Raw genomic sequence first — 10,585 nt, 5'->3', positions numbered from 1 at the left:
TAAAACTTACATATATGTATTCTCCTAATCATGGACAACAAAATGAGCTGAGTCACATTTATATCTGACAGTTTTCACAGTCCTCTGTTTTCTATTCTATTCATCATGACTATTATACCTTTTGACAGGATATTGTGAGGCCATCTGATGAAATATTGAAAAATTAGAAAGAAATGATTTAATAATGAAAATAATAGATTATTTATTTGATTTTTGAAGTAAATAGCAAGAAATATAATGGATGAACCTGCAACAACTTGCCTTTATCTATTCCCCACCTGTAAAGCAGTAATCAAGGACAATGTATACACATTGTGATACTTCACTATTACTATTTACTATAAATTTACTATATTACTATAACTATTTAGCAAAAATCAGTGTAAAAATGTCCTCCTCACCCCCGTATCTTGCTCCTCAGGTGCTGGACATCAGTAATGTGTGTGCTCTTGGTTTTAATGCAGTACAATATCCCATTGATCATTCCTGCTACATTCTCAGTTATCCCTCAAGTGTTTGTAATAATAAAGCCCATGGCACCATCTTGTAATGCAGAATAATTAATCCCGTAACTCCCTTTATTTCACTAAAAAATGTGCATATTTGTTACTAAAATATAAAAAAATTACTTTCTGGTGTACTGATGTCCCAGATGTTATTAATCCGATCAAAAATGTTTATGTCTTAAATAAAAAAATAATCCCAATAATTAATATGTTGTTTTTCCAAGTCTAAAATAAACACATATGAGCCTACCTAGTAAAATGATGTATTTACCAAGAATCTTCAGAACACAATATTCACCATTTTCATTTTATTGAAGCATAGACTATAAAGTTGATAAAGTAGCATCAAGACAAATAAGATTCAATGAAAATAATTATCATCAAAAATACATTAACCTCATATATAAAGTTCACACAGATGAGTGATGAAATGTCCTTAAAAGTCACACAGTCCCATCCAGTCAACTGTGATACAGATCATGTGATACATATAAGACATGTGATACTGTTCCAGAAAATAATGATTCCCATCATCACATCTAAACTGGTTTCATCTCCCCATCGTGTTCTTCTTCTCTCGTGTCTGGAAACAGTTTGTGGTTGATATCCAGCACTGATGTGGTGTAGCTTGTTCTCAGCCAGAGGATCTCTCAGTCCTAAGATCCCAGACCTGGTCAAAGTGAAACAAGCAATCCAGATGAAGTTGTTTAATGGACAGAGAGTTCAGCTTATGTTCTGTGTGATTTTAGCAGGGTGAGCAACTATGGCCCTTGTAGTACTGTACACTTACCATTCTTCAAGCTGCTTTAAGACCTTTTGAGAAGCTTTTTCTCTGAAGACAATTTACCACATCCTCTTCTTTCACTCCTTTCAAGAGCATCACTTGGTCAAAACCCCTCATATGGCTGATGAGATCATCTGTAAAAATTAAAATACTGCAATAAAAATGTCATTCTGCAAGAATTAAGAAAAAGTTACGTCAAATAAGTAATCTTTCTCCAAAGTTCCTGACTTCTCTCACAAATGTGTTTTAGTCTGTGCAGTGTAAGGCCTGGCTTCAAACCAATCCACTATCAATTCACAATTTATAACATAACATTTAGAAAACAATGAAATAATGTCAATTGGTGTTTATATGAACTAAACCAATTTCATGATACTTGTCTACTCTTAAAACAGGTGGTGTGTTTTTAAAAACATAATATTAAAAATGTCCAGTCACACTTTGCTAACATGCTGTAATTGTAATAGTATAAAAAGAAATCAAGGCTGACATGACCAGTTCTGTGAGAGATCATCATAAAATGTTGTATAACACAGCATTGCTTCAACACACACATACCAGAGGACTTCTGTTTGTTTGAGCACAAGATGGCCATCTTCATTCCTCATCCTGAGCAAATCATTTCCTTGGTCTTCCTTCTCTTCCGTGAAACAAGATAATCTCTACTTACTCTGTGTGCAATTAATATTGCTCATTAAACATAATTAAGTTAATTTAAAGTAAGATTCAGACCAGAGCATTTGAGGAGTAAATGTTGATTAAAAAAAATATTCTAAACAAATGTACCTGGGAAGAGCTGATCATGGCAAGATTCGCTGAGACTCAGTAATAGCTCTTTTAGTTTTTAGGAAGGTTTGTGAGGGTTGGCTCTTGAGTGAGTTGTTGAGCTTGATATTTTAGACCTGAAAAAGAAGAACAGCATTAGGATTATCTGCAAAAAATCCTGTAAGACAGAAAGAAGGAAATATTATTAATTACGTGCAACTTGTACATTACACCTCTGTAAAGATGCTGTATAATTAAATGTTAAATGCATCCATTATTGAAAGCAAGTAATTAATAGCAAGCTATAGTCATATGAATTAGTGTCAGATGAGACCGTCCTGGGGCTTGTACAATATCATACAAGTGTTAAACTGGATTATTAAGACTGTGATGTGTTTAGGGATCATTTTTAAGACTTTGACCCTGTCCAGATACCCACACTTGCAGTCTTGGCCACTTGAGAGTGTGTGTACATGACAGTGTGTGAACGAGACTGTCCCCGGTCTTAATAATGCCAAAGCACAGCGTCCTTAACACACACTTAACCTCTCCAATACTGCTCCAGAGCGCTATACAAAGCTTAGTGTATCCCATCATGCATCATGTTTTGGAATAAATCGTCAGACTTTTTGCCGAGATCTCACAAGAGGTCACGGAAAGCTGTCCAATGTACAGTATGTGAAATATTGATAATTAGTTATTAAAAATCTCTGTAAACACATAAGTGTCCCATAAGGCAGTGGCTCCCAATCCTGGTCCTGGAGAACCCCAACACTGCACATTTGAGATGTCTCCCTGATCAAACACACCTGATTCAACTCATCAGCTCATCAGTGAAGACTCCAAGGCAGATAAGAGAGACACCAAAACCGTGCAGTGCTGGGGTTCTCCAGGATCAGGATTGGGAAACACAGTCATCAGGTCATGAAAAGTTCGACACACACTTGTGGTCATCATGCTCACTTGAACACTAGGCAAAATACAGGAAAGACGTCAAATAAGTAATCAAGTGGTCAAGTGCAAAGATGGCAAGTGTGGGTATTTGGACAGTGCAACAGTTTAAGAAACAACAAATGCTGTACAAATTATAACAGCAGGAATATTTGATAAAAGGGACAAACTATCACAGACTTACTGCTGCATATATCTGCCTCCGCAGCTTTCTGTCTTCTCCATTTCTGAAGGAATCCCTCTCCAGAAACACCACTGGGCTGACTGCCTTTACGTCTTTTCAGCTAAAAATAAAAATAAAAATAATAAAAAGGGGAGAGTAAATAAAATTGAATTATATACAGAATGTTAATAATGATCTGTGAGCAAAATATTTATATATATATATATATATATATATATATATATATATATATATATATATAAACTGATATGAATGAACTGCAAAATGGAAAAATGCATGTTTTATTATTTATTTTTAATTTGATTTTTTTTTGGATTTACATTAAAAGGTATTAAAAGCATGCTACAGAACATATGATTACTGTGATATCTGTCATATAAAAGCACATAAAAACACTAACATTACAGTGATACAAACATAGCTGGTTTGGTGATTATTGTATTGATTATTAATATACCATAGTAAAACTACAGTTACAGTTACTAATGTCCAGTTTACTGTTTTAACTTCACATTTCATTTATTACTATTGTAAGTGTCGTGATTACCATGATTTTACTACAAATACAACTTACATCATTAATCCTGAAATTAATAATGATATAAAACGGATCGAAGGTCTATGGCACGTCACGTGACAGATAGAGTTTAATCACACTAATTAGCAGCTGTGTTCATTTATTTAAACGCAATGAAACTCAAAGACAGCCGCGGATGACCGATATAATACAGCGATTAAACATATGGCACTAATCTGATTAATAAATAAGACAGAATACATTTTATAAAAGGCATTAAAAGAGCGTATATACGACTACTCACCCAAACTGTGGAACTGATAGCAAGTATCGCGATGTGTGCTGAGACTTCTTGAACGTGATTTCATAGCGATAAACATCTCATGTCCTCGTGTCGAATTCTGACGCCAAAAGTTTCCCATTGAAAGCAATGAAGGTCGTAGTGCTTCGATATTCGACGCCGAGAGGCACATTTGGCGTCATAAAAGTGACGCTAGGGGCGCTTGACCATGCTTCGGTTTTTGACGCCTTTGGAGTGAGAATGGGTTGTCATAGAAGTGTTAAGTAAACAGAACGTGAGTCTTGAAAACGGCAGCATTTTAAAAGCAACAGTGATCATTCTTAGTGTGCTGAGGATGGGTTTAAAGTTTGAGTGATATACTTTAGTCGTACAGAAACATGTTTCGCTTTCTTTGAGGAACTATGAAATAGCTTGAAGTCAAAGTTCAGTTTCATGGGAACTGATTTTACTTCTGTAGTGTGGCATTTAAAAAAATGAGTGAAACACATTTATATATTTTAAAGATTAAGTGAAATAAGTAAAATAGAAAGTGGCTTTAGAAGCAGAGCAAATAAAATAAAACAGTATCAAGGAACCATGCAAGTTCAATTTTGATTTCATGTTGACGTTTAACACTTTATGTGTATTTTCTGTCAAGACCATGTCATTCATATTTTACTTAAAACCTTAAAAAGAAGTTACATTTTGCTTATAGAAAATATATTTTTTACTACAATGCGACATATCATATTTTATTTTTATTACCGCAATGCTATTTTTTTTAAATAACTGCTAAGAAATAAATAAGAAATGAAAAGAAAATTAGCTTTGTCTTTTAGAACATTTCGATTTCATTTTCAGTTCTCATTACATTGCGTATTTTATTTGCAATATCGCAATTAAGTCAATTAACCCTCTTTTTGTTGTTGTAACAACTACTACAAATGTATTAATGAAAAAAAAAAAAAAAATTATACTCAATATGCAATAGGAGTCTAATAAGAATACCACTGAGGATAGTATTAAAAATAAATAAATAAATAAAACAAGCAAACAAATACTTACTGCAAATAAATCAATCAATAAATAAAGACCCTAAACAGCTTCAGGGCCAACAGTTTATTTATGCATTTTCCTTGTCTTTAGACTTTGATTCAAAATGTGACCTGTCTTTGTGAGATTCACTCATTTTTATAGTGATGCTTTTAATATTCGCATTTGTGGTGCAAAAGAGCTCTCAACCTTTTAGCAAACATATAACACCAGCAGCGAGTGCTGTATTCACGGCCTGAAGATCGCGGTCAGATCTACTCGCATAATGGAATAAGTCTGTGGCTGATGAATCAGTGTTCTGTCATCACCGGAGGCTTGTGTGTTTAAGCTGTGAGAGCACTAATTCTTTCACGCTAGCAGAGTGCCATATGTACCTGCGCTAACATTTCCCACCAGAGGCACTTTACCGCTTTCAAGTTTGACAGAGTTGATCCTGGTATCTTGTTAAACGAACAAAGTCTCCCCCATGAATCACACTCTTCTGTTCAGAGTGACACACACTGCCTTGTACGTGATTTACTCTTACATGAACACGTCAAATTAAACAAGTTGCGTTCCTCCCCGCGAGCAGGCTGATTGCTTTCACCAGTGAGCCGGTTGTCTTTAATTTGTCTGAAATAAATAGCCTTTTACTCGCTGTGTGATGCAGTCCACCTCTAAACACAGGTCACAGAAAGCATCAGAGGTGACAAATAACGGCTGTTTGTCAGAAGAAAGCCTATCACGATGCAAAAAAAATCAAATGCATCACATAATGCCTTAAAAGCCTATCTATAATTGCTTTGTTGAATGCTGTATCTCGTGTCCTCGTGTAATGGGGTCGTTCTGTAGTTCTAGACAGCTGACTAATGTCTAACCGCTCAGCGTTTATTAGGTGAGAAAATTAGGAGACCTGAATCCATTGATAAATCACTCTGATTGATCTGATGACACCTTAATGAGGTCAATAAAGGGTCATTTTATTTATGGAATGGCAAAGCCTGTAAAACATTTTAATGCAATTCACATTAAAAACGAGATCTAGAGACCAAAATCTTAAGTAATTTATCACGGTTATTTAACACAAAATAGTTGTTTTTCCCTGTAAAAATATATTCAACAACCTTATGATAATTTATATTATTGATTGATCATTTTGTTGATTGATGATCCAGTGCATGAATTATTTGCGTGATGATAAAAAAAAAAAAAAAAAAAAAAAAAAAAAAAAAAAAAAAAATATATATATATATATATATATATATATATATATATATATATATATATATATATATATATATATATATATATATATATTATATATATATATATCCATTGAGTTATTATACAATCCAGTAAATATTTTAAAATTCATTGGTATTTTTTTTTTTTTTTTAATGTAATAAATTACATAAAATTAAATTATGAAAAGTAAATAAAACTGCCTGTTATCCATGAATCAAAAACAATGTATGGTAACACTTCAGTATAGGGTCCAATTCACACTCATAACTATTTGCTCATTAGCATGTCTATTATTAACATATTGGCTGTTTATTAGTGCTTATAAAGTACATATAATGCATGACATCCTTAATCCTACCCAATACCCTAATCTTAACAACTACCTTATAAAATATAATAAGCAGCAAATAAGGAGTTAATTGAGGCAAAAGTCATAGTTAATGGTTAGTTAATAGTGAGAATTGGACCCGAAAATAAAGTGTGACCCAATATATTATTGTATATGTTGTTCTTGTTATTGTTGTTATTATTATTAAAATAGTTTAGGGTTAGTATCAGACCATTTAAAACTTGAAATGTATTTATGAGGAATGTTAGTGCTTGTCAGGTGAGAAGCATGTGTTTAGTTTTAGTACTCAACACTGCCCTCAAACCAAATCCAGTTTAACAGTTTAACCAGTAAGCATCTGATTCAGCACCTTTGGAAGTCTCGAGATTGTCCCTGTCTATGTCTTGTGCTGTTAGCAGTCAAATGCTCAATAAAGCACCTGCTTTTAATGAGAATCCAATGAGGTCATGGACATCGGGTGGGCTGCGTTAGCACTTTTCCTCCTGTAGGTTGGTTTTGTTTCTCTCTTTCTGTTCTCACAGTAGGCCTGAAGACAGCATTTGACACTAACCCAGACATCCCAAGTATCCCGGAAGTTCCGGGAGTCTCCCGCATATTGAAAGCGGCTCCCTGAGACCCGCAAATTAGTTAAAATCTCCCGGAATCTAGACCGAGCGAGCAAAAGCACGCATGCGAAACAGATACTGTGTTTCAAACAGTGTAGCGCGCAAGGCAGAGAGGGAGATTGAGCGAGAGACCTTGCGTGTGTGTGCTAATGTGTGTGTGTACCAAGCGCATGTCAGACAGAGAGCATCCTGATTGGCCTGTTTCTGCAAATCAACCAATCAATTGTCAGTGTGGGCGGGCTTTTATCTCTTTTCCCGAACAAAAATAATCAGTTATGTCTCTCTAGAAAAAGGAGCACCATGGCAGAGGGAGAGTGCCACAAAAAACAAACAAACAAAAAAAAAAGTATACAACACATTTTATGGCAGACTACACCAAAGTGTGTGTACCCGTCTTATAGATGTAAAACATAATGACAGTCTTGCTCAAGCATTGCCCCTGGCAGGTTTTGTGATTGCAAAAGGCATGTTGAGGTGAATTGACAAGTTTAATTTCATCTGCATATTATTCAGGCTAGTTGCCAAGGCTATATGAAAACAACAAACTCTTTAGACCGGTTTAAAGTTGCAATGGAAAATAAATAAAAGCAGTTTACATAAATTGTATAAGCAGATAATATAAATAGTAAAAGTAATCTACATATTTAAACATAATTAACGTATAATTACATAGGCCTATAGCTTATAGAAATTATATTTTATGCTATATCTTTTAGGGACCACAACATGTTAGGGAGGCTAAGCGCAGGGAAGGCTGCTCCAAGGCACCAGGCATTGCTTTCCACCACACACTGCATCACAAGGTCTCTCTCTTGTTCTACTCATTTTTTTCCTTTTCCTTTTCCCACTTTTTTTGTGAAACAAACATGAGAACACAGTAAAACACTTATGCAGCCCACCTGCCGTTCTCAGCAGAGTTGCCTGTTCAGATGTGGAGTTCACAGTTTAGATTCAGAAAGGAGTGGACGCTTGGGGAGAAGACGGCTGCTGGGCTGATTCTCCAAAAGCTGAATCATTTCATCATGTCATATTACACATGCTGCCCACAATAAATGAGCAGATGTATCCTGGGCTTATATATGTACAAGTATCTTCTGAGAAAAGCCTCATACAGTTGAGGTCTTAGGCTTGTTTCACACCATATTTATTTTAGTGCTCATATTAACAGGTTTCAGAATTCACACTCATCATTAGTCACAGAAGAGATTCAGCACTTTAATTCTGCTCGTGTAAATTAATGGCTTTTTTTTATTTTCTTTTTTTTTTTGCCCTTGAAGGGCACTTCGGGAAGGGGACACCATTTGTAGGGACATTCCAAATCAAAGTAAACAACTGAATCCCTTCATGAAGGGCCCTTCCAGAAGTCCGTTAGTGGAGGGAACATGTGATAGTCACTTCACGGAACTGATTTCCATTTGTGATCTTTGTTTATGTTAGGAAATCTTGTGATGCTTTTTAAAGCAACGTTGGGGTTGATTTCGAGTTCACATACAAATGTAAATAGAATAGGCTAATTAAATTAGTCTATATTAGTAAATATATGATAAGTCGGTAGTGTAAGCAAATTTAGTTTGAAAACGTTTAATAGTAAATAAGACACAATTAGACAATATTTGAATAAAATAATAATAAGAAGAAGAAATATTTATCTGCAAAAAATGATGGAGTGCTGAATGCTGCATGAACTCACAGCGTTGTCAAAGTAACATTTGGTCAGTCATTCCCTTCACCAAAGGAGTTCCAAATGAATCCCCCCTACATTTAATCATAAAAGTTTGTCATAATTATCTATCACTTACTCCCAATAACCATTTATAATTTATAACAGTACAGGAAATGCTTGTAATGTATTAAAGGCCTTAAAACTCTCAAAAGATATGTTGTCTAAGGAATAGTTAAACAGGCTTAAATATAACATTCAATCAAAATGTAATATCTTGCTCCATGCATGTGATGTGTGGACATCACGGATTTAAAAGAACACTGACAATGCGACCACAGACAAGATGGAGGTGGCTACTCTTGATAAAGTACTTTTTAATTAAAAAATAAAAATAAAATACAATTCTAAAAATAACTACCATTTTGTTGCTCTTTAATGTGTCGTGACAGATCGGTGTTGTGCCTCAGTTCAAGTGGCATGTGAAACGATCATCTCTTCCTACTACATAGCATGAAATAAACATGAATGAGTGTTGTTTCAGAGTTCGGCGTTATGATTGGTCAGGTGTTCTGTCAGTCAAACACTTTTCATTGCACACACACTCAAAGTGCATACACAGAGAGCTGAGTTTCAGACATTGTGCAAACGCAGACAGTTCTATTTTATGTCTGCTTGCTCCTGAATGGAAACACACACAAAATAATCTCAAAATACCCCTCTTGGCAAATATTCTTGTAAATACAGTCAGTTTTGTTTTAAGAGAAGTGAACATAAATAAATAAATAAACAAACAAATAAATAAATAAATAAATAAATTGGATGTTTTTCATTACATTGGATCTGTGCTTTCAGTCTTAAAGTGACAGAGGCCTATAAAAACTGCTTTAAGAATGATTTATCTATATTAATTTATACAACAAACACTGCAGTGTTATTTCACCCTTAATTATTACATTTTTGTATCTGAAGACTAATTTAAGACCTGATTTTTTATTTGTAACTTTGTTCTGTTTCATTTATCTGTGCTTGTTTATTTGTTCTTATTTTATTACTGACTGTTCACTTGTCTTTAATAATGTTTTTCAACTTTAATAGTTATGCTACTAGTCTTTGCTGTGATATTGAATAAATACATAAAGCAATTGTTAAAAACAAAAACAAAGATCCAATCCTTGACTCAAAATGCATAATGTGTTTGTGAACCATATGTTTTCATCCATTTCAAAAAGTCTACTACTTTTTACCATTAAATAAATTCCAGATGGGAAAAATCAAGGCCCTGTCGAATGTCTTTTTTTTTTTCTCTCTCATCGAACATCCTCTTTAAGCACTGTTTTATGTTTACACATGCAAGTCATCTCGGTATACCATATCATAGGGAATATACAGACGGAATTGTGCTATTTTCTGCTCTGGAACAAATAAAGAGAGGTTGATTTATTTATTTATATATATATATATATATATATATATATATATATATATATATATATATATATATATATATACACATTTTGCCCTCATGTTTTTTTTTAAACACAAAACAAGATAAAAATGTTGTAGAAAGAAAGAGTCATCTTCACACTTGAATCCTGTACACAGAAAGAGTAAAAAGCATCTTCTCTGTGACATGCTAGGTCATGGCGTGTTGGACTGACTTTGACATTTGTGTGAGTAATAGACCTGGAGAAATTCTGAGAGATG

The 10,585-nt window shown here is 34.2% G+C and overlaps 1 long non-coding RNA gene across 2 annotated transcripts; it reads right to left on the bottom strand.

The window, feature by feature from the left end:
* Positions 1-466: 466 nt before the first annotated feature.
* Positions 467-3,364, bottom strand: LOC128015222 (uncharacterized). Of its 2 annotated transcripts, XR_008183845.1 has the most exons (6): positions 3,191-3,364; positions 2,865-3,025; positions 2,077-2,192; positions 1,849-1,961; positions 1,297-1,424; positions 467-1,176 (listed from the first exon to the last, which is right to left on the bottom strand). It is a non-coding gene; the product is annotated as an uncharacterized LOC128015222 (long non-coding RNA). The 2 variants fall into 2 exon arrangements; XR_008183846.1 differs by lacking the exon at positions 2,865-3,025 and having other exon boundaries at positions 471-1,176.
* Between the last annotated feature and the right edge of the window lie 7,221 nt (positions 3,365-10,585).

Source organism: Carassius gibelio, chromosome A6, assembly GCF_023724105.1.
Source record: "Carassius gibelio isolate Cgi1373 ecotype wild population from Czech Republic chromosome A6, carGib1.2-hapl.c, whole genome shotgun sequence".
In the NCBI taxonomy this organism is placed as follows: Eukaryota; Metazoa; Chordata; class Actinopteri; order Cypriniformes; family Cyprinidae; genus Carassius; species Carassius gibelio.
Note: the sequence above shows the minus strand (reverse complement) of the source record. Positions and strands in the feature narration are given on the sequence as shown.